General features: G+C 46.2%; 1 protein-coding gene across 4 annotated transcripts in view; it reads right to left on the bottom strand.

The window, feature by feature from the left end:
* CTXND1 (cortexin domain containing 1) overlaps positions 1–22680 on the bottom strand; it is a 73824-nt gene extending 51144 nt beyond the window's left edge. For 2 of the 4 annotated variants that reach the window (XM_053595786.1, XM_053595785.1), the window contains exon 1: positions 22501–22679. The gene's annotated coding sequence lies outside the window, so the exon portion shown is untranslated. Of the gene's footprint in view, positions 1–5018; positions 5139–22500 lie in introns of those variants that run through there. The other 2 variants (XM_053595787.1, XM_053595788.1) reach the window with 2 other exon arrangements.
* Between the last annotated feature and the right edge of the window lie 2563 nt (positions 22681–25243).

Raw genomic sequence — 25243 nt, 5'->3', positions numbered from 1 at the left:
GTATATTTTGCCTATAATTAAAGTAATCTTTTTTCCAGTATCTGATACAGATTAAATCTTATCTTATCCAATGATTTTATGCAGTACCTAATGGCAACATCTAGGCTCTCCAGGGAAAAGTCTGAAGTCCTTGAGATAGTTTTCTTTTTCTTCCCTCCCCAATATGGTAGGTGAGAGGAATGGTGTGTGGGTTCTGTGTCCAAGTGGCCTCTGGACAAGGCCCTTGTTCTGCCTGGTCTGTGTGCCCTGCAGGCCTCCACTGCACAAGTTGTTAGCACAGTAACTTGGGCTTTGTGTTTTGGTTCCTTGGCTGCAAAATCTCTCAGCCCTATACCAGCACCTACATATTTGGGATTTTGTGATGTGGGCTAATCTCACTGGAGTTAAGTGATATCTTAGAGTGGAGAGAAGGGAACACTCCTACACTGCTGTTGGGATTGCAAACTAGTACAACCTTTATGGAAGGATGTATGGAGAATTCTCAAAGAACTAAAAGACCTTCCATTTGATTCTGCAATCCCATTACTAGGTATCTACTCCAAAGAAAAAAAAATAATTTTACCACAAGGATATTTGCACTAGAATGTTATTGCACCTCAATTAACAATTGCCAAGATGTGGAATCTACCCTAGGGCCCATCAACCCATGAATGGATTAATAAACTGTGGCATATATATACCATGGAGTATTATTCAGCCATAAGAAAAGATTAAGACTTTACATCTTTATGTTTACCTGAATGGAGTTGAAACACATTCTTCTTAGTGAACTATCATAAGAATGGGAAAAGAAGTATCCAATGTACTCAATACTAATATGAAACCAATATATAAACAACATACACCCACACAAAAGAAAAACACAAGTATAGTCTAGAGAGAGGAAGGGGAGAGGGAAAGAGGGAGGGTAGTTTGTGGGATCTTACCTAATGTGCACAATGTGAGGAGGGTGTTTAGCAGGCCCCCAGGTGAAGGGCTCAGCTACAACTTGAACTTTATCTCAGAAATGAAAATAATGTAATGTAAACATTTGTATCCTTGTGTCAATGTGGAAAAAAAAAAAATCTCTCAGCCTCACAGCCCCTTGCTCTTCACCTGGCCCGACAATCTTGCAGCTCACCCCAATCTCTGCAATGGGGTGCTAAGCCCCCTTGCTGGCCCAATGGCTATACATAACCAAGTTGCTTGGGAAAGCTAAACCCAGCCACTCTCATCCTGACCAATACTTTTAAAAGAAATTTTGTTCATTTCATCCAATTGATAAATGTATTGAGATCAAGTTGTCCATATCACTCTCTATTTTTTAATGTCAGCCGAACTGTAGTAATGAATGACCCTTTTCGTTCCTCATGTTGCTACCCTGTATTTTCTTTTCTATTTTCTTCATCAGTTTATCAATTTTATTAATTTTTATTTTTTATTTGTTTACTTTTTTTAATAAACAAAGTCTCACTTTGTTACCCTCAGTAGAGTGCTGTGGCATCACAGCTCACAGCAACCTCAAACTCTTGGGCTCAAGTGATTCTCTTGCCTCAGCCTCCCAAGTAGCTGGGACTACAGGCACCTGCCACAGCACCCAGCTATTTTTAGAGATGGGGGTCTCGCTTTTGCTCAGGCTGGTCTCCAACCCATGAGCTCAGGCAATCCATCCACCTCTGCCTCCCAGAGTACTAGGACTACAGGCGTGAGCCCAGCCCTTTATTAATTTTTTTTTATTAAATCATAGCTGTGTACGTTGATATAATCATGGGGCATCATTCAGTAGCTTCACAGACCGTTTACCAAGTTCACATATACCCTTGTCCTTTATTAATTTTTTAAAAGAGGAAACTCTTAACTTTGTTGTATATTTGCTTCCATTGATTTCTACCCTTATCTTTATTATTCTTTATTTTTCTTTTGATTTTCTTTGGGTTTAAATTGCCATTCTTGTTCTGCCTCATTAAGTTGGAAGGTTATGTCATTGATTTTAGACTTTTCTTTTTTTTACATATGCGTATGTTTGGAGTTATAAATGTTCCTCTAAGTAGTGCTTTGGCTATAACCCATGAGTTCAAAATATTTTGTAATTTATATCATGACTTATTCTGTGACTCATGGGTATTTAAATGTATGTTGCTTAATTTCCAAACATTTAGAGATTTTCTAGTTATCTTCTTGTTATTGATAATAAGTTTAATTCCACGCTAGAGTCTGACCACTACTTCTTTGGATCTCCTGCCCTCCAAGTTCATGTGGGGCAGTCTTTGAGATGCTTTTCTATCAGTCCCACATGGCCAAGCCCTCAGTGATCTCTCAAATTATTTCATGCACCTTGCCCCATTTAATCGCAGCTAGGGGAAGAGAAATTAGGAGACAGAGTCTTGTCACTTTCTTTGTCTCTTTTATTATCTTCTTTGCCCTTCCCCTCCCCCCCACCTTATGTTCTAAACTTCCCCTGTGTCAACTTCTTCCTGAATGCAGCTCATACCTCATTAAAGACATGAACATGGCTCTAAACCACAGGAGAAATTTACAAGCCAGCTCCTCTAAATTGGTTTGTGATATGCTAAATAAGGAAAGAAATAAGGGAGCTTGGAAAATTTCTTCTCGAGAAAAGAGCCTGGCTTGCAAGGCTATTATTCTGCTGCATAATCATATTTTTGATTGTCAGGAACTGAGATTCCTGTGGCCTTTCTTTCTGCATGCCTTCTGTAACATTCTCCCATCCTCCCTAGTGAATTGTTGCCTAGGATGAAGTAAGCGGGGGATATGGGGTGGCATATACCCAGGAATGAGAAAGAAAAAAGCACATTAAGTTTTGTACAATTATTTCCCATCTAAGCACAGGAGAAAGGTCTGTGCACATTGAGAATAGCAGCTGATATCTGTGCATAATTTATGTTTCGGAAAAGGTTTTCCATCCATGGGGTTGTTCAAGCATTAACGATGGGGTTGCTATGGTTTTCAAGCTAAGCGATGTCAAAGGTCCCTGTCCCAGTCACCAGGATGGTGGGGCGCTTCTGGACCACAGTAAGACAAGGCCATGGAAATCGTGGGGTTTCAGTTGTAGCTGCAGAGAAAGACTTAGGATGGGCATGGGAGAGTGAAGCAACAGGAACGCAGTGGGATCTGAAGGTGACAAGCACTGAGTGCTGGCAACATGCAGGTGAGCAGTGGAGATGAGGAGGGCTGCGAACCAGGCTGTGAGGATGCCTCACAGTGTGGATGGAATGCCACCAAGCCAAAAGGGAAAACCCTGGCTCCCTTGTGCCCCCCACACCTGTCTGAATGACAGTGGAGTCACTTACTCTCATGTATTTGGAAATATCCATTCCCCTTAGATCAGACCAGCAGCCAAAGACATTTTGGAAATAGAGCTTACATTTCTAATCTGTCATTTCGTCTGTGGTCTTTAGGTAATCATTTACCTTTTAACTCTTTAATACTGGCAGAAAGTCTCTGATGGATTTTTCTTGTTAATGCAAAGAATCAACCATTCTTCTCCAAATGATGAAATGGAGTTGAACAGCAGGGATGAGCAGTGAGAGCCGCCCTGGGAGCCTGACACTACTCTTGCTCAAGGTGCCCTTTCATGAAAACCCTTGAAAACCCCAACAACCACCGCAGGCCCAGGCCTCCTGAAGCTGTGCTGCTCTGTCTGTGGCCCCCACTCCCTTAAATCAAACCCTCCACCTCCCCTCAGCATCAGCAAGCACAGCCAGTAACTCAGGTGTGTATGCCTTTGCAATAATTTCCCACTACCACCGTTGAAATCTCAAAGCCCTTTCCAAGTAAAGAACCCCGACACTTGCAGAATGTTCACTTGCCAGCTGGGTAAGAATTCAGGTCTTGATCAAATTAAGAATTTCTGAACATCCAGGGAAGGATACGATCAATAGAGCAAATAGACAACCTACAGAATGGGAGGAAATATCTGCCTGCTATCGAACCAAAAAAGGGCTGATAACCAGAATCTAAAAGAACCCAAGCTTATCAGTAAGAAAAGATCAAACAACACCATTAAAATGTAGGCAAAGGCATGAACAGAAACTTTTGTTATGAAGATAGACAAATGGCCAAAAACACATGAAAAAAAAAATGCTCAACATCTTTAATCATCAGGGAAATGCCAATTGAAACCACAATGAGGTATCACTTAACTCAGACATTTTAGGAAATAGAGCTGACATTTCTACTCTGATTGTCATTTTTAAAATCCCAAATCAAAAAGTCCCAAAGCAACAGATGCTGGTGTGGATGTGGAGAGAAAGGAACAGTCATTCACAGCTGGTGGGACTGCAAACTAGTACAACCTCTGTACAACCTCGTATGTAGATACCTTAAAAAGTGAAAGTAGACCTACCATTTGATCCTGCAATCCTACACTAGGTATTTACCCAAAGGACAAAAAGACATTTTATAAAAATGACACTTGCAATTCAATGTTTATAGCAGCACAATTCGCAATCACAAAAATGTGGAAACAACCCAAGTGCCCATCAATACAAGAGTGGATTAATAAAATGTGTTTGTATACTATGGAATACTGATCAGCCATAAGAACAGATGCTGACCTCGTATCCTTTGCAACAACCTGGATGGAAATAGAGACATTCTTCTTCTTCTTTTTTTTTTTAGAGACAGAGTCTCACTTTGTCACCCTCAGTAGAGTGCTGTGGTGTCACAGCTCACAGCAACCTCCAGCTCTTGGGGTTAGCTGACTCTCTTGCCTCAGCCTCCCGAGTAGCTAGGACTACAGGCACCCGCCACACGCCCCGCAATTTTTTTGTTGCAGTTTGGCTGGGGTCAGGTTCGAACCAGCCACCCTCTGTATATGGGGCCTGTGCCCTACTCACTGAGCCACAGGCGCCACCCAGTGGAGACATTCTTCTAAGTGAAGTACAGCAAGAATGAAAAAAAAACAAACACCACACATACTCAATACTAAATTGACGCTAGTTCATCTACGGAAGCAAAGCTCAGTGGAATTCAAGTAGGCAGGAGGGAGCAGAGGAGATGGGTAAATTTACACCTACCAGGTACGTTGCACACCTTCTGGGTGAAGGGAAGACTTATAACCGTGACTTAAAATATACAAAAGCAGGGTGGTGCCTGTGGCTCAAAGGAGTAGGGCGCTGGCCCCATATGCCGGAGGTGGCGGGTTCAAACCCAGCCCTGGCCAAAATCTGCAAAAAAAAAAAAAAAAAAAAAAAATACAAAAGCAAATTATATAACTGAGATGTTTGTGCCCCTGGAATATTCTAAAAAAAAAAAAAAAAAAAGGATCAGTTTCTGACACATAATACCCAGGCTCAGGGTCTGGCGCATAACTACCAGCAGTATGACTCAGACAAGCAATGTAACTTTTTCAAGTCTCAGTTTCCTTACCTTTAAAACGGGGATAATAATATCCCAGTGAATCTTATTGGATCTCCGAGAAGAGTAAATGAGAATATATGTCTAAATTACCTGGCCTAATACCAGGTAATTTATGGAATGCTGCCGAGAGTAGAATAAAATTTTACTCAATAATATTATGAGCTGTTTGTACTTTTGTTCTTACAGTTTCCCTCTGTGGGTGCCCATCCTCTAGTCAGGCTGGACAAGATGCTCCTGCCCTCCAGACTTCAAAGCACGCCTGGCTCTTCAGAGCATAGTCCCTGCTCTGTTTTGACGAGGGGACATCCTGCAATGACTAAGTCTCCCAAGGAGCATTCCTCTCTGCCCAGAGTGAGCTGGGGGCCACACCACGCTAGGCTCAGATCCTGCTCAGATCCTGCCAGCCCTCAGAGGGCTGAGGGGGTGGGGAGCCCCCACAGTGACTCAGACCAACAACAGCAAGCCACAAGCAACTGGCTTGGCTGTCTCAGGGAGTAATTCATCTCCCTGAAATTAATGGCCCCACAAAGGCAGGCAGCTGCAGTGGCTGTGCACACATCAGTCGCAGGATTCCTCTGCATCTGTAAGATGTTTATCAGGACAGATACATCCCTATGGGTGCCTGTGGCCATTGTGAATCCATAGGGCTCACCCAGGGGTTCCATAAGTGCTCAGGAATGGGGTCACCATCACAGGGGTCCCTGCCTACTCCTCCATCCCAACTCTCAGAACAGGAACAAGCCCGCTGTGGAGAAGCTGAGCGACCTTGAACAAGTTACTGAGCCTGGGTCCTCACCAGCAGACCTGGCCCTTGCTTTGGAGGATTCAGGTCCCCATGTGCAGAGCATCAGGCGGAAATAGGAAAGCAAAGAAACCCCAGATGTCTCACTTCACTGTGTTTCCAAACTTCCTGGGGGAAAGGATTTGGGGACAGGCATTGATTATGGAAACCTGACATTTGGAAGGCTGTTCTCTTGAGACTTGGGCGTTTGGATTAAACATGGAAAACAAATGATTAAACATGTTTATTTTTAACCCCAGTGATGTGCTAGATTAGTAGGGAGATCAGGGCAGGGATGGGTGAGAATCAGGGCCAAGGCAGGGCTGGGGTGGGGTGGGATGGGCTGTGTACTGTGCACAAGTCCACAGTTTGAACATGCTCTTTTGATGGCGCTGTGTTAAGTCACGGGTGTCAAAATGTCCGAAATGTCCCTTTTATAAAAGCTGCACAGAGGGGTCTGCCCTCCCACCCTGGTGCCCCACAGTGCATAATCAATCAGGCCATCTGTGGACACAGGCCTGCAGTGTTTTTTCCTCCCTTCTTGACCTTGGCCTTCTCCAATGAGGCAGCAGAGAGCAGCAGACTGAGGCTTGGTCCCCCAGAGTTTGAGTAGTGGCTCTGCCCCTTGGTGGCTGCGTGACCTTGGGCAGGTTGCACGACCTCTATGTCTCACAGCCAGGCTCTTCCTCTGCCCCTACCTGGTTTTCCCTAGAGGATGGTGGGGCATGGGCTCTTGCACTAGTTTGGCAAGAGATCCCCATGCAGCCCTCCCTGCCTGGCCAAACAGCTGGAGTGTCAGTGCTCTGGGGTCCTGTGTTCCTCCATTCAGAGCTCCCATTGGAGTCAACCCTTAGGTGCTGTCAAGGACGTAACAGGGATCCTGAGCCCCAGAGGCCTGGAGAACTTTCTCTCTCCGGGAGGTGTCGCCAGGCCAGCTGCAGAAGGGACTCAGGGCGGTCGCCTCCCCATCAGAGGCCCCGGCGTGCACGCGCCCTCCAGGCGGACCGCTGGCCACAGCTTCTCAGAGGGATGCGCCCTAAATTGTGCTCATTTGCATAACCTAGTTGTGGGCTTGGTTGACAGGAACAGCGGCGTACTGGGAGTGGCACGACGACACTGTGGAAGGCTGCAGGGGAAATCAAGTCCCAGTTTCCATTTTCAGCCTGTCCTCTCTCGGGGGGCCGATCCTGCCAGTTGGACATCTTTACTGGGTATCCCAGGATGCTGCTCTCAGCTCACACAGTCGGCATCGTGGGGTTCTGTAGGTAAGACCCAGAGCCTCCTCCCATTCATCATCCACACAGGACCCTACTAACACCCTCCAACCCTCAACACGCTTGAATGTGGTTCTGGCTCTCCTGAGGGGGTGGCCTGGAGCAAATCGCTTATCCCTTCAAACCCCAGCTGTCCGCGAAACGGGCACCAACAGCGAGTTCCTTGTGGGGCGGTGGTGGGCGCAGGGAGGATGAATGCAGGGGAGGCCCTGAGAAGAGCGGCTGCTTCCTGCACCTAGCAAGCACGGCATGAACATCCCTCAACCAGGTTTCCAACTAGACTTACCTTTCCTGGGAATCCTACCAGATCCTGCAGGTTCAGGCTCTCAGAACCAGTGTTCTCAGAATGTGTTTGGTGAACAGGCGGGATCACCATGAGTGGTGTGGGAAGCACGGTAGGTCATGGGCCCTTGGGACATCCCCACTGCGTTAGAACAGGGTAAGGTCGGGGATGGAAAAACTAGCCCTTGGGCAAAATCTGGCCCCCTGCTTGTTATTATTTTGTGTTAATCTATCATACATGCAGCCCCAGTGCCTGTTTTTTGGAGGCCCTCAAGATGAGATAACACTTTTAAATGGTTCAAAAAAAAATAAATAAAAGATTGAAATCATGACACATGAAATTCAGATGTCAGAGTCCTTTTTCCTTCCTTCCTTTCTCTCTCTCTTTCCTTCTTTCCCTCCCTCCTTCCCCCTTCCTTCCTTTCTTTGTCTTTCCCTCTCTCTGACTCCCTTCCTTCTTTCCTGACAATGTCTCGCTCTGTTGCCTCAGCTAGAGTGCAGTGGTGTCATCAGGGCTCATAACCTCAGACTCCTCAGTCTCCCAAGTAGCTGGGACTAGAGGCACACACTATCACACCTGTGTTTTTTAATTTTTGTAGAGATGAGGTCACACTATGTTGCCCAGGCTGGTCTTGAACTTCTGGCCTCAAGTGATTCTCTCACCCCCGTGGCTCTGTCTTCTGAAGCCCTTTCCACTCAGCTATTGCTTTCCAGACTCCCCTTGAGCCACACAGCCCTCTGTGCCCAGGTGTTGACCATGGTCTCTTGCTGCCCACCTCTCCATCCTATGCCAGATGGCCGCACTAATCAGCTGCAGCTCCCAACTGTCCACAGAATCAAGTTCAGCTCCTTCTGTCAAGGATTCAAGGCCCTTTTGTCCTCCCCTCCTATACAAATCCCCATGACAACTCAGCTTTTCTTGTCCATTGTTCCTGAACCAGGATCATCCATCCTCATTGACCAGCACAAGTCTCCAAGGCCTGGCTCAGTTGCCCCCTCCTCCAGGAAGCCTTCCCTGACCACCTGTGTCCTGCTTCAGAGGTGCATTTACCATGAAGCTAAGGGCACTCACGATCCAGAGCCCTTCACTTGCCTGGACCCCTCTAAAACCCTGGGAGGCATGCACCCAAACAGTATGTTCACATTTTCATAAATGTTTCAAAAGTATCAACCGCATTTGACTTAAACTTCTGCCCCTTTCTTTCCGAGCACCTCACCACTGGGCTCACTTCCCCTCCAGTCTGGAGGCCTTTGCAGATCTATAGCATTTGAGGGATCGGACCAAGGAGAAGTTGAGTTTGGACTACATTTGGTTTGGGTTTGATGGTATATATTTATCTGGATCTTAGTGACTTTTACATAAAGCTGTCACATAAAATGAGGTTTCATGGGCCATTTATTAAGTGGCAGGGAGGATTCAAACCAAGGTTTGTCTGCTGGCTAATGATTTTAAGAATATACTTCACTGGCTTTCACAAGCTTTGAGACCCACAGAGAGGCCTTTGGTTCTGTAATTAAGGGAAGGTGAGTCTATTTCCAGAGCCTTTGCCAGCACTGGACTTTGCTTCTCACTCCCTGTTGGCTCCTATGCAGTCTCTAGACCTTCACTTCACTGTCCCCTGTGCTGGCCTGGACATTCTAGATTATAGCAACCCTCTCCCCCGCAGCCCCCTTCAGGCTGGCCCATGCTCTCCCCTTGGTCTGAAATGCCGCCCTTATTAAATTCCTGCTGGTTTGACATGAAATACAGCAACACAGTCAAGATGGAGCTCTTAACCCACCACTCTAGTGGGGACATCACAGACAGAGGGTTAGTGAGTACCGTCAATCCAGAGGAGTAACGATGATTTGTCAGTGCCTAAAAAAGTTGGACATGCCAGAAATCTTATAGCTCATATGTGAAAGAACTTCCCTAGACGTTTCCTCAGAAATAATCTTATCAATAGTGAGTTATGAAGTGAAAAGATGCCATTCTAAAGTAAGTCAATGAAAATCAAAGAATGATCAACTATGCAAAAAGACTGACAACATTTCTATTTTCTATCAAAATGAATTTACAAAAGTAGTTGAAAATGAAGAGCTCAAAGTAGCCAAAAAAGAGGAGGAGTAAAAATATCATAAAGGTTGATTAAACAAGTAGTGAACTTAAAAAAATTATGTTAAGTTTTTACAAAAGTTGTGATGTCTATAGTATTTTTATCATATTTATAATTAAATGTATCTTATTTATAATAAATTTTTTATTATTTGTAATTTATGGTGACTTATTTTCTTATCCTATGTATTCACTTTTGTACTTAATTTTGTTTTATAATTTTGCATTACTTTATTAAGGAGGGCTGTCCAAATGGCATAAACTTGAAGGTCCCTTATCCCCAAGTAGGACCAAGTTCTCTCTTTCTTTGCAACTCTGTTGTTTTTGCCTGTTCTGCCAGGCATCCCAAATGGGAACATGGCTTGTGTCCCCCTAATAATAATCCACAAACCTGCACTATTTGTTAAATTGAATTGCACAGTTGACTTACTGTTGTATACCTGCCAACACCTCCCCACCCCCCTGCCAAATAAAAAGCTCTTAGCAATAGCATTGGTTCCTAATGGGTGAAAGTCTCTCTGGACGACTCCTTTCTGGAAGTCCTGAGAACTTTCCAGATCTGTTAAGGGGACCAGGATTTCAGAAGCTAATTTGTTTCATATCATTTCATTGATAAGAGTTCTTGAAAATGCATCTGCTTATTGGAGACACTTAGTACAAGATATAAAAATCAGTGGCAAATGTAAGTAAAAATAAATCCAATGAATAAAGGCTTAAGAAGCTTTTAATGAGGGATGTTGTTTTCTCCCAAGCAGGCAGTGGAATGAATCCAAATCAAGGTCCTGGGGCTTTGCCAGACCTCAGACACTCTAGAGCCCAGAGCTGGCTGCCTTTGGTTTCCACCCTCCTCTGTGTCAGGCCTCAGTGGGAACCACTGGGGAGACACATTCTACTGAGACAAGCTCTACTGCATAGAAAGTGCTGAGACATGGCAAATACCAGCAGCTGTTCACAGAATCCTTAACCCAGCATTGTGCTCCACCCTCACCATGGTCTGTTATCCCCAGAGATGGGGGCTCTTGTCAGCCAAATGTAACTAAGAGATGGAGCTGGGGAGCTAAGCCTGTGTTTGTGGGCAGCAAAGCCCCAGAGCATGACTACCTGGCTCCAAAGTCAGGGTTCAGGGGCTCAGGGCAGTAGGAACATGCAGGGGCATCATTTGAGAAGGCTTCCCACTAAGAGACATCCCCCTCTGGGAAGGTGAGTGGGGCTGAAAGGGGAGAAGGCAGCAGGGAAGGCCTTTCAACTCTCTACTGCCTAGATTCCCTAAGAGCAGTGGGAGTCTGCCTTTCTCCTTCCCTGCCCTTCCTACCTGTCTCCCCCTCCCCTCTTCCTTCCCCTTTCTCCTTCCCTCCCCTCCTATCCACTTCCCACCCCTCCCTCCTCTTTCCTGACTTCTGCTCTTTATTTTCTCATACATCCTTCTGCAGACTCCATATGGACTGTTCCCATTCTATGCCTTTGTTCAAATGACCTTTCTGCTAGGGAGACCATTCTCCATAGGAAATCTTTCAAGGCCAAGTTCAAATACAACCTCTTCTGATCTTAACTGCCCTGCTCCCTTGGGTTTCTGATGACTCTTGGCTTTATATGCTCAAGCATGTAAAGGCTTCAGCAGCCATGAGGTTGGGAATGCCCTCGTTTATCTCCCATTCTCTGCTTTGGTACAGTCTGGGCACCAGTGGCCAAGCCCCATGAGGACAGCAAGCCTGGTTCTGCGTCCCAGCCTCCTGCATGCAGCTGGGGACACAGAATAGGCCCTCATGTCTGTGGAGATGGTGAGTGCCCGTGGAGGTCAGGTGCACTTGCCCAAGGGGGAACAGAGCTGCTCCTTAGCACCCCCGTTCTGCCCACAGCACCTTAGGCTGACCTGTTTCCTGGAAGGCTGCCTATTGCAGACTAGGGAAGGAGGAGCAGAAACACCAAAATCAAGTTCTTCACACCCCACCAGTAAAAACCCAGGTAGGCAAACCTACCATAAACCCTTTCTCCTGCCTAGCTTCCCCGCCTGGAACACTCGCCCCACCACATCCCAGTTTCCGTTCCACTAACACCCAGGCGAGCTGGGCAGGGCAGGGATGAGGATTCCTGTTTTTTTAGAAGCAGAAAGTGGGGCTTAGAGAGGCAAATAACTGGGGGTCTGTTACTGTGCTCTGTAGGCTGAGAAGACTGGGGGGCACTCTATGGAGAGACAGAGAGGCTGAACTGTGAGCTGCATCCTGGCCACTTGGAGTGACTGTCCCCTCTGCAAGAGGCAGGAAGGCAGAAGGGTCCTAAAGGGAGTTCTCATAGTCCAGGTGGGGATGCTAGGTGCTCGGGACTTGGTGGCAAGTTGGATATCTTTGAAATCTGTGGAAACTCTCCTGGCCCACCAGGGGGGCTCCTGTAGCCTGGGCAATAGGTTAAACGATTTAGAAGCCTCGATGTGCTGGGCAAGAAGGGGAGGCCGCAGGATGGCTCCATTGGGCTCCTCTTCAACCATAACTGCTCTGAATCATCTGTTTTCTACATTAGGGAAGCTCAGGGAACTGTGTTTGAAAAACATTCCACCCCTTCAAGTTTGAAAATCTGCCAGAACTCACTAGTCAACTCACTAGTCAACACCAAGGTAGCATCTAAATCAGAGGATGGTGGACCTCTGGTGGATGTGGGCAAGCAGAAAGTCATGTTTGGGCTGGATGGTGGTTTTAATTTTGAAAGTTAGTTCTTACAACTCTTCACATAAAATGTGGGGCTTCTGCTTTTGGAAAGTTGTCCAATTCCACCCGGCTGCATTTCTGTCAAGCCACATGCAGCTGGAGCTGAGTCTCTGGCACCCCTTTCACTGCTTATGGGGCTACTTTTCCTCAATCTGCGCTGTTCCCCATACCTGTGGTTCCCAAGCCCCAGGCCAAGAATGGGCACTGGTTCATGGCCTCTTAGGAACCTGGCTGCACAGCAGGAGGTAAGTGGAGGGTGAGCAAGTTCCATCAGTGCTAACAGCCGCTACCCACCACTCCTCCCATCACCGCCTGAGCTCCTGCTCCCGTCAGATGGAGTGGGGAGGGCAGCCTTGGATTCTCACGGGAGAGTAAACACTACTGTGAAGTGTGCATGCAAGAGTCTCCTGATGAGAATCTAATCCCACTGCAATCGGTGGAAAACTATCTTCCATGAAACCAGTCTCTGGGGTGACAAAAAAGATTGGGGACTGCTGCCCTGTGGTTCAGAAACAGCCTGGGGCAGTCATTTCTGTCATCTTCTCTGCCTCGGCAGGCATTTCATTTTGTCACCTTGTACGCGCATGACTTTAAAGAAGCAGGCCATGAGTGAGAACCTGTGATCATTGTGGTACAGGAACATTAGGAGCCTTGTAAGAGATTTCATCTGTGCCCCCTTGGGCTGCAGCTCCTCCCAGCCAGTCAACTGACTCCTTTGAACCCCTTCCTTTCGCTCAGAAAGGAGGCAGTGAGAAGAGCCTCTGTCCTTCAAGGCCTGGCTTTTGGGGTCTCAGGGGTCTCCTCTGTGGCCTCCACATGCCTTTGGACAGAGGCATTAAGAGAATCCAGACTGTTCACCATCATCATCTTGCTTCCTTCATTTAAAGCCAAGTTCAGATACAAAGGCCTCTCTCTCCTTGCCCCCATGAGTAAATGATGTCTCCAACTACAAGCTGGGGGTGGTGAGGTGGAGCATGCAGGTGCACTATCCTGCAGGATTTACCCACCAATCACCAGTCCCGAATCTCTGTGCCCTTCTCATGATAACAGAACCATGGCACCCCCTCCAGGGGCTGCTGGCTTAGACAGAGTCGCCAACACAGAAGAGCATTTGGCATGAGGGGAAGACAGTGGTGGATTCTGGGGCCTGGTGCTCTGAGTCACCTGGAGGGCCACGAGGAGTTGCACTCCACATTGCCCAGGTCTCCGCCCTCTTCTGCATCTCTGCATCCATGGAGAGAGGTCTTTTTCATATCCTGCTCACCAAGAATGTAGCAAATGAGGAGAACAATCCAGCCATAGTTAATTAGTTTTTTCTGCTCAGAGTCCTTGAAATCATCTGCTTATTTTCTGCTGAACATAAAATAATCCTACTCATACTCTCCTAAATGCCTTCTTTCCTCTGAGCTCAACAAGCAAGATTTAAACGAAAAGATATGGCCTTAGAATTTATGCCCAGAGCCCGTGCTCAGGACAGTAGTGAGGGACACGCTGTTGAAGAATGCATCACAGTGAGCAGAAGGTGTGATGAGTCTTAAATTACTCCTCATAAATTGAACCACAAGGAGACACAGCCTGACAAGGGCTGGCCAGGGGAGCCATCTAGACAAAGCCAGACCCCATTCTCCCAGGTGGACATGCAGCACACACATATGACAGGGTTGCTAGTTCAGGACGAGTAAAGACCACCCGTGTTGGGGATCAGGCGGGCTGTTCTGTGAGCTGTGCAGAGGGCTCACCAAAGAGAGGTGCAGGGCAGACAAGCCAGCAAGGACTGGGGGCTTTGCATAGTTTGGCCATGAGAAAGAGCAAATCAGACTTAGACACTGCTTTCTGTGGTCAGAGCAAAGGTGATACAAGTGACAGGAGTTGTGTTTCTAATATGTTTCCTGGTGATGCAATGGTGCTGGAACTTTCTCTGTGGGAAAGATCCAGCCCCTAACACTAGCAGGCTTCCTATACTGCATAAAGTTCCTTCAGGCACATGGTCCCATCTGCAGTCCGGCAGCCTCCTCTGAACTGGGGCTGAGCATGGTGTTGAGGGTAGAGCCAGGCCCCAGTCCTTGGGCTTTGAATCCCAGCCAAAGTCCCAGTCACCATATCAGGACCTGGGTAAAGTCCTTCATACCCCTGTGCTTCAGTCCTCTCACAGCTACTGCAGCCTCCCAGAAGCAGGTACCACACACAGGGTTGATAATTCCAACACCAACAGCTATTATTCTATCCCTCCTCAGGTGAAGGCTCACAGTAAGACTTTTGGAGCCTCTGATGCCCCTCATGGACATGAAGCCTCCAGGCTCTGACCCCAACAGCCCTGCCAGCCACATTGCCCACAGCAATCTTCTGTTAACTTCAAGTAAATGCTATTCCCTAAGGCTATTCTGGTTCTTTATTTGTAAAGCAGTAATGATCATTTATTTTGCTTACAAATCTAAAGGGTAACTGGGCTCAGCAGGGCGGTTCTCCTGAGGACTTCTCTCAAAGTTACCTTCAGACTGGGCTGAAGGGGCCTCAGGAAGGTCCCTTTACCCAAAATGTGTGGTGTCCGAGCTGGGGACACTTCCATAGCTGCAGATCCTCAGACATCTCTCTCTCTCCATATGGTGGCCTCAGGGCAAGTTACCCAGAAAGCCTGGCAGGGGCTGTATGGCCTTTCCTACCCTGGTCCCAGAAGTCACATAACGTCACTTCCACCTTGTTTTATGCATTGAGACAGCCAAGAAGACCCAGCCAGGTTCAAGGGGGAGGGACTGTGGACTCCACTTCATGGTGGAATGAGTGTCAAGGAACTTAAGGATATATTTAAAACTCTGAGGCTCTGTCCCTCCCCACTCTGTATCTTTCTCCCACCAGTTTACTTGAACTGCCACCTGCCCATCTCTGCTATCCAAATCCTGCCTGTTGCTCAAAGCCCTTGTCAAACTCCCCTCTCTTCAAGATCTGCCCTGGATGGCCCCCTGCTACCCAGACACCCCACCCCAGCCACCAGTGTTCCTCACCACAATATATTGTGTTTCATTCTCACAGATTCCAATTTTGTAGCATAGGCCAAATACATGTAAACAACAACAACACCAGGTCAAAACTGAAGGAAGTACTAATAATAAAATGTTATATGTCTGGGATTATATGTAGTTGATATTCTCTTCTTTTATTGTTTCTTTTAGCATTTCCATAACTCCCACACAGCACATCTGTAAGTCATATAATCAGAAAAATATTTTTCCCAAAAATGTACACTTATAAAATAAATGGTAAATATTTCCTGTTCTGAGGACAGATGCGGTGGCTCACACCTGAAATCTTGGCACTCTGTGAGGCTGGGAAAGGAGGATTGTTTAAGTCCAGGAGTTCAAGACCAGCCTGAGCAATAATGAGACCCCCATATCTACAAAAAAATAAAAACAATTGCTGGGCATCGTGGTAGATGTTTGTAGTCCCAGCTACTCGGTAGGCTGAGGCAGGATGGGTTGAGCCCAGGAGTTCGTGGCTCGGCTCTATCATGGGTTACAGAGCAAGATCCTGTCTCAAAAAGCAAAGAAAAGTATTTCTTGTTCTGAATCCAAAGGACTCAGCTATTAAGCTATTAAAATCTCTGTCCTCCAAAGAAGCAGATGGTCTGTAATTCCAAAGCTCACTTTATATAAAAGGGGGAGACGAAATAGAGTAAAACAGATTAAAGATAGACAGAGAGAAACTTCCCAACATGTAGGCTGAAAGTGGAGTAATTCTGGACTTTTGTTGCAGAGGAGTAAGGGTTAAAAGACACAGTGGTATCAGATCTGGGCTTTGCTGTTTGTCCTTCAGTGATTTTCCAGCCGGGTACGGTGATGATCAGAGCTCCGTCAGCCTGGACAGGGAAGCTCTGGCTGCAGGCCGTGCTGCCAGCCGACTGCATTGTGACATTTGTGAAAGCAGAAAATTAGGAAATGCCCTTGTGTGAAGCTTGTTGCATGAGCTAATGTGTGTGTCTCTGTGTTTAGAATGAGAAAGAGGGCACGTTTTTCTGTCCAGACAGAATGAGCTATGGACTTCGGGGAGTTTTGAGTCAAGCAAGTGTGCAAACTGTGTTAATTTGCCCAAGCCGGGTCAGTGATTCTCCAACATTAGACTCCAAAGTTTATCATGCCTAATAATCTCTCAGAGTTTGTTAAAAATGTCCCTTACCAGTTCTGTGCCAGAATGTGTCAGTTTAGGGAATTGGGGTAGGATGGGAAGCTGCCTTTTATAATAAGCCTTCCAGCTGATTCTCGGGGCATTTCTCTGCTGCCTTCTCACAGTGTAAGGTACAGTCTCACAATCAGATTCAGATGCCACGCGTTTCCACAGGCCTGTATGTGACAAGCACGGCGCTGGTTAATTTCACATATACTCCTCAGTAAGCTCCTCCTAAAACTTGGAAGGTCAGCATTCTGCTCTCCATTCTGCCCCCAAAGAAAGCCATGGCTGAGAGCAGTGGGGAGATGTGTCTTTGGTCAGTGGTGGAGTTAAGATTTAAAGCCAGGCCAGGAGAATTTGGCCACAGAAGGCCCCCATGCTCCCCCAGGAGAACATCTCCAAGGTCCCATAATTTGTGAGTCTACCAGCTATGGTACTGATTACTAGATCCCTCCCATGCCCATCCACCCACCATCTTAGCGGCATTTCACATGTAGAAAGCTCTTTCTGTAAACTGCCCCTCTTTCCTCATCTCTTGTGCTTCTGAGGTACTTCTAAGAGGAAACATTTAGTTTTGCGGGAATAGTCAAAGAGTTAAGTTCTTTTAATTTAACTTCGGTTGCCCGTCTGCAGCACAGGCAGGAGTCCCCTCCTTGCAATCGCAGGTGGGGAATATCTTCTCTGATTTGCGGGGGTGGGACCGTCCTAGAAGGGTGGGGGTAATAGTGGTAAAGGAGAGATTCCATTGTAGACAATGGTCTCACCCTTGAGACCCTCGAATACCCACACTAAGATAGAAACCCGTTAACCTTTCTGATGTGTACCCTCAGAAACCAGAGAAACTGCTGAAGAATGAGAGAAAGTCTAGGACAGCTGGAGTTCACTGGGCATGCATATTGATTAGCAATAATGTTCTTGTTCACTTGGAGATGTGGCCACCAGGGAGAGGCAGGATGTTCACAGATTAGTTTGCTGAAGGCAGTAACTTTCCTTTATTCTTCTGCAGACACCGAGAGGGAATATACTAACATTTTAACTGGGCCACAAGGAAAAGGAACACATGCTTTGACTATCACTGAACAATTCTACTCCATGAATTGAATTCAGAATGTCCATTTGTTAAATCCATTGACCCTGTAAAGACAAGCACCCCTCCAAAACATCCGTGAACACTGAAGGCAACAGACTGTTTTCCAAGCAGAACATCATCTTAGAAGCTGAACAGCCGTACTGCTGATGGGGGCGCGCACAGCGGGTCCAACCCATTTTCTCCATGGACCTGGTGCTTGTGGCTATTCCCCTCCATGGGGCCTCAAGTCTCATGTCTCATTCTCTTTGATGTCCTGGCTGTCTAAGTCAGACCTGGTGGAATGCAGGCAGGCCCATGTGGGCACAGGTACATTCCCTTGGGCCTAACAGCACTGCATCAGCACTGTTTGTCATGGGAGTCTTGGGGCATGTTTGGCTCATGGGGGTAGTTTTTACAGATGCCCCTGTGGCTTATAGCATGGACAGAGGAGGAAGGTGAGGAGGGAAGGAAACATACTTGGGGAAAGGCTTTCTGGAATTTTGCCATCACATTATTCCCCTGGCTTAACACTCCTCAATGTCTTCTCATTGTCTGTGGTACCCAACCGAATACCATTTCCAGAGCCAACTCCAGGCAACTGTTGAGAAGGATTCTGAGGCCTCATTCTGGCTCCGTGGGAAGGAGTGCCATGATTGATTAGTAAATGTCTTCTCCAAGCCAGAGAAGGAGGCTTGACACCATCTATTTGCAGTCTTCTAGAGCACAGGGAACTCATGTGAGCCACAGAGAAGTCAGGGTAGCCAGAGGGAGCTGGATCTGATGACAAAGGCTATGCAGCATGAGGCCCTTTGTTGGCTATCAATGTTAATCTCTAAATGACAAACAGGTGTCATTGTGCCTGCCACCTCTGGGCAACCCACGGTGGCCACCTGAGTGTGAAAGTTCATGTCCATGGGAAGAATGCTGTGTTTCAGTCACCCACATCTGCCACCTGGACTGTGGGAGTGACAGCATACTTCCCTGTCTTGTCTTCATGACCCTGCTCTGACTGTAGTGGTCCTTCCTCAGGACGGGGATGGAATGCCACTGTGGGAGGCTGCAGGGTTTTAATGGGGCCGAGCACTAGGAGTCATATCTGTTAGGGAAGAATACAAAATTCCTACAAAGACAGTCTAAACTCTATATTGAATACAAGATGTGTGCCTTGAGGCCATTCACTGAGACCCCAGGGTTATATCTTCTGTCACCTATAATTTTCAGTGGGAAAGCCTGAGAAGCTCTAGTTTATGTGGGAAAGAGCCCTTCTTTTTCATTCCTCTGTCTTGGCCTGTTCTTGCCTCATGATTGGGAACAACTTGCGGGCCAGGATGATGCTGTGGCCCTGAGCAGAGGGCCAGGGAGGCATTCGTTCTGCTTTCAGACTAGAACTTGAGCAAGGGGCAAAAGCAGTCCTGAGCCAGCACCGAGGTAGGACACCACTAAGGGGCCTGAGGACCAAGCTGCCCTAGAGGATGCTCGTTTGCATGGAAGCCTCTCTGGGCTACAGGGGCCTCTGAAAAGCCTGTGGCTCTAGGGATATGTGGTGGAGTGAGGATACTCGGGGTAGGTATTCCCACCAATGACACTATCTTCCTAGGTCTTCCCAAGGGGGCTCCACCTGGAGGGACTTGAAGCATCACAGTCATTGGGGCACAGGAGGGACCTTCTGGGGATGTCCAGGACACAGAGAGGAAATCTACTGAGCACCAATGTCCACTGTGAAGTGACAGAGCAGACTGTGGAAGGGAAAGGTTCACAAGGGCCGTTTGTAAAGCACCCACTATGTGCTAATTCTTGCATCCTTCAACTATGATTCCCACAGCAATCCAGCCAGGAAGGTGATACTTCTCTAAGTTTATGTTTATTAATGGGGAAACTGAGTCTCAGGGGCAGGGAGGAGCTTCCAGGAGATAACTGATAGAGTTCTGACCATTTATAGAGGGCCCAAACATGAATTCCCATTTAATTTAATCCTGACAAAGTGGAGCTGTTAATTATAGTTAAGTGAAGCTACTTTATTTTTTTTGAGACAGAGTCTCATTTTATCGCGCCGGGTAGAGTGCCGTGGCGTCAACAGCTCCCAGCAACCTCAAACTCTTGGGCTTAAGCCATTCTCTTGCCTCAGCCTCCCAAGTAGCTGGCATTACAGGCACCCGCCACAATTCCCGGCTATTTTTTGTTGCAGTTGTCATTGTTTAGCTGGCCCAGGCTGGGATTGAACATGCTACCCTTGGTATATGTGGCTGATGCAGTAACCACTGTGCTATGGGCGCTGAGCTGAAGCTACATTTTTTTGTGTGTTGATGCTCTATCAAAGATATTTCTCTCTGAGCAATCTCATGCAACAGGCACAACACAGGTGAGAAGAACATAGCCTTCAAAACCAGATGGTCCCACTTTAGATACCAGTTCTCCCACCTCAATTAACCTTGGGTAATTCCAGTAGCTTCTCTGATCATTAATTTCCTCATCTGGAAAATAGGGATAATAATTGTTACTCTGAGAATTACATAATGGCATATAAAAATGTTCAGTGTATAGTAAGAGCTTAATAAATGGAACTGACTTTGAGGTATTTATTACCCTGGGGTTTTACAAGTTAGAAGACTGAAGGTCAAAAAGGCAACTTGCTTAAGGTCATCTGACAGTGGCAGAGCCAGGACTAAATGCTGATCTATCTGACACAGTGACTGGGTTCCTTCTCCCTTTATGTACACTCCACAGCTGATTATCCCCGAGCGGATCACGAGTCATCAGGAAATGTACAAATTCCCATTAGCCAATTCTTTGAATGTGGAAGGCACATAACACACTTTAGAAATATTTCCTTCCAAAACAGTTTAAATAGTGGAACAGGCAGTCACCTTTAATAGTGAACATCAGTTATCTACAAAATTCACTCACATGGCCCAGTTCCAGAGTCTTCAATGCCAAAATTCAGAGCCATTATGGTCTTTCTCTGCATTAGAACTTATTAGAAGATGTAACCTCAGAGTCTTGGAACCTTGTCAATTTTATGAACACTGTTCTTTCTATTGTGGCCAGACAGGATAATTTAAGGACATTTTCCTTGATATCATTTAATTTTCCATTTAAGTCATGGAAATAGTATCGCATTTGAACAATTTGTTACAAACAAACCACCTTAGGGCTGCAAATTTTGAGCCAGTGCTATGATAGTGTGCCCTGGTAGTGTAAATATTTGTGGGAGAAAGATTAACTAGCAAGGCAATATATTCAGAATGGCTGCTTCTATCATTAACCCAGCAAGGAAATAATACACAGTTTTCTGTATCACAACTTATAAGCAGAAACCAGGCTTCCATTTGAAATATTTTTTTTCAGGCTGAGTAAGATACACATTATTTTTTAAAATACGCCCCCCCTTCCCATAACCTTGTTTATTTTAAATTTACATTTTAACCATGAAATGGCCAGACATTTTCTACAATTTTCCACACTTCTTTGATTTCAGAGATATATTATACTTCATGCATTTAATGACTTGCATTTTGTTCATAAATACAATAATAAATAGTATTACTAGAACAAGTGATTGGGAAATCAATCATTTGGAACAAGAATATATGAATGCAAAGCTTACACAGAATAAATGAACAGCTTCCCCACAATTTCTCTTTTGGATAAATGTCACCATTTGCTTCCAAACAGTTTTTTTCCTAAGGAGGTAAAATTTGATTTTTTTCTCCCATATTTGTCTTCAAAACCAGTATATATCTCATGCTGAGCCATCCCTGAAAATGTTGCCTTAATCAAAATCCACCGTATAAATCACATCTGAAGCTTTGGGTGTTCTGGCTTTAGAATGTCCTAAACCCACCCTGCAGGCTCACAAAGACCACGGATCAGATTAACTACAGTTGATCTCAGAGGAGGCTTGATGAGGTTGAAGGGAGTGTGGGAGACTTGAGCTCCAGAGCCTCTGGGACCACATCTCCCAACTCACTGGATGCATATTTTACCGTGAAGAGTAAGATTTCATCTGGTTGGAATCCTGGGAGACTCAGGAAAACCCACAGGGTAATTAAGACCCTGCCCAGACTGCTCCCAGTGACAGCAGCATGGGGACCGCGGTGGAACTTTTCCCCAGGCCATTCTGACCCTCCTGTGCTTCTAGCGAGGAGGTGCACCGCTTTGGACTAACGGTGTCCTTTCCAGAACTTTCCCCATGGGCAACAGAGACTCTGTTATCAGATGCAGTTCTAGAACACATTCCCCCAGACATTCCCAGAACCATTCTTCACTTCTCCACGGATAATGGAAAAAATATTTGAAAGCTTAGATTAGGCTTTTCGGCACAGATGAGGTCAAAATCCAACCGAGCCGCGACGTTTCTTTAGGAAGGCTGCCACCAACAGAACTTTCCCCAGAAGTTACATCAGTTGTGACCTTCATCAGCTACACCGAGAAATAGCGCTTCTATTACCGTCAGTCACAAGTACAGACCGGGTGTTAAGCGCTGAACTTGACAGGAAGGAATTTCTAACTTTGATTCAGTTTCAAATCTCATTCCCCAAGCCCTTCGAAGGGCCCAGGATCCCCAAACCCGGAGGCGAGGGCTCAGTAAGGCGCCTGCGCCCAAACACAGCGTCGCCCACGCGGGTCCCTCGCCGCCGCGGCGGGGCTCAGCCGGACTTAGCCGATCCTCCGAGCCGGCCCTGCGGCCGGGGACCTGAGGGACGCCCTGCAGCCCACCGTGCTGCCCCCAAACCCCGCAGGCGCCGCGGCGGTGGGTCCCGCGATGCTCCTGCAGTCCTTACCTGGCGAGGCCCGTCCCGTGCGCGCGCGGAGTCCCCGCCCGGCCGGAGCCCAGCCGGGGGCCGCCACGGATCGCGTCCAGGCGCGGGGGGTACGGGGGGCTGGGGGTCGCCGGGGACACAGTGGGCGCCCGGGCGCGGGGGGCACGGGGGGCTGGGGGTCGCCGGGGACACAGTGGGCGCCCGGGCGCGGGGGGCACGGGGGGCTGGGGGTCGCCGGGGACACAGTGGGCGCCCGGGCGCGGGGGGCACGGGGGGCTGGGGGTCGCCGGGGACACAGTGGGCACCCGGGCGCGCGGAGCGCTGCCCCGGCCGGGCTCGGCGGGAGCGGCGGGGCTGCGGCTGAGTCAGCGCCCCGGCGGCGCGGGCGAACCTAGGCCGGCCGCGGAGAGGGGGCTCTGAGCAGAGCCGCAGCCACCCTGGCATTTTAAAGGCAAGGCAGCTGGACGCTGTTCAAGCGGAAACGCAGAGAGAAACTTCAGCCCCCGGGGCAGAGCGTTGGCAGCGCGGGGAGGGGACCCAAGAGCTCTTGCAGCGCACAAACCAATCTGGGCAATTCAGACATGCTCTTCAAAACCATTCCCTTCACACACTCACTTTACCGTTTACAAAGAAAAAAAAAATCCAACCCTCTCAAAGCCTGCACTATGCTTACTAGCCAGACAAATATTTCCCATTAGAGTTAGGGGCAAGACCAGGAGACTAGTTTGGAAAGTCTGGTCAATGCAATTAGGCAAGAGAAGGAAATAAAGTGTAAAAATACTGAACTTGTGCCTTAAAAAATTTAAATATGTAATATGTATATTTAATTGGAAAGCAGGAGAAAAACGATTACTATTTTCAGTGGATGTGATCGTCTAGTCGGAAAGTTCAAACTGGAGAGTGAGTGAAATAGTAGCCTTTTCCAATGAACTGGCAGGTTACCAAATTAACGTGTCAGGACAACAGTGTTCTTGTGCACCGACTAGCCAGTTAGAAATGTGAATGAAAAATCCCATTTTCACTAAACCCATAAACAGCTAGGAATATAAATTTATCAGAGAATGTATTGCATTGTTAAAACAACCCACTTCTATTCCCTACTGGGGACTAAAGAAGACTTAGCTCTTTATGGTACATATCACAAGGGTACATGTTAAATTTATTAAGAGTAGAGTAATAAATGTCTTAACAATTAAGTAAGTGAGGTGAAGGCTATGTTAACCAGTTTGATGTAAGCATTCCAAATTGTATATAAATTCAGCACATTGTACCCATGAATGCATTAATGTATGCAGTTATGATTTAATAATAATATACATAAATAAATTAAGTTACCGTAACATAAAAGAATAAAAATAAAATATAAGCCTTGTTTTGGGGCAGGAAGAAGAAAACATTGTAACTCTATTGTTTCTTTATCTGTGAATTCAGTGCAATCTCTGGGGTAGGATTTTCTTTTTACCCTGACAAGATTCTAGGGGTCTTGTGGAAGATTAGAGAACAGGCAATGGAATGTTGATAAAGAAGAAAATAAGGGAAATTAGCTCTGCTGGATATTAAAACGAAAAAATGCACTCATGCATAAATGAATAAATAAAATACAACATTGAGTGCTTACTATTTAAGGAAGTGCTTTATATCTATTAGTGCATTTTATTCATTACAACAACCCTATGAGGCAGATAATGATAGGAAACGGAAGCCCAGTAGGGTGTTACACCCAAGGCCACAAGGCTACAAGTGGGGGACCAGGAATCAGATGCAGGTGTTGAGGCTGCAGAACCTCTGCACCTGGCTGCTTACACATCCATCCCACACACTTCCATCCATCCATCCCACACACTTCCTCTATCACAAAGAAAAAATCAACACGTTACTGATCCAGAGATGATTGTGCGGTGGAGCAGGATGAAGACCTCCAAATATTTGTGAGAAGATGCAGTGTTTAAGGTCGCACGTCAGGTTGATGGAATAGATGAACTTTTAAATCAATGACACTGAAATAACTAATCATCAGTTCCCCAGACCAAAATAAATTCCAGATCCATCAAATATTAAACGTAACAAAGTGAAGCCAAAAAATAATTAGATGACTATGTAGGTAAATATTTGCCATAAATCTAGGATTCTGAAATCCTTTCTATTATAAATATTCATGAAACTGTGAAGGAGAAGACTGATAGATGCAATCATAAAACATCCAAATAAACTTCTTTATGGAAAAAGACGCCATAACAGAATTCAAAAGTAAATGCAAACTGAAAAAGAAATTTGCTATATTATGACAATGGGCTTGCTAAATTTAACAAATAGAAATGCAAACCCAGTTAAATTGGAATTCTAAATAGACTGTGAATCACTTTTTAGTGTGGAGTATGTCATTGTTTGTCTGAAAGTCAAATTTAGCTGGATGTCCTGTATTTTATCCAGCACCCCTAATATGACAGGAACATTTTAATGGAGGTAATTTACAAAGAACTCCTATAATCATTAAAAAAAGATGATTATCCAATAGAACAAGGCATAGAAGAGATGAGCAGGAAATTCATAAAAGAAGAAATACGAATGGCCAACAAACAAAACTAAATAGCCATTCTCTCAAGCAATGAAATAAATGCAAATAATTTTAGAACATTTTACTTTTTACCTACAGGTTGACAAATTTTAAAATATTGACGAAATTCAGTGCTGGTGAGGGGTCTGATGAAATGGGCATTCTTTCTCACTGCTTATTAGAATGTAAGTTAGCACAATATTTCTAGAA

Source organism: Nycticebus coucang, chromosome 6 (assembly GCF_027406575.1).
Source record: "Nycticebus coucang isolate mNycCou1 chromosome 6, mNycCou1.pri, whole genome shotgun sequence".
NCBI classification, from domain to species: Eukaryota; Metazoa; Chordata; class Mammalia; order Primates; family Lorisidae; genus Nycticebus; species Nycticebus coucang.
The sequence above is the reverse complement of the archived record's forward strand: the minus strand, read 5'-3'. Positions and strand labels throughout refer to the sequence as shown.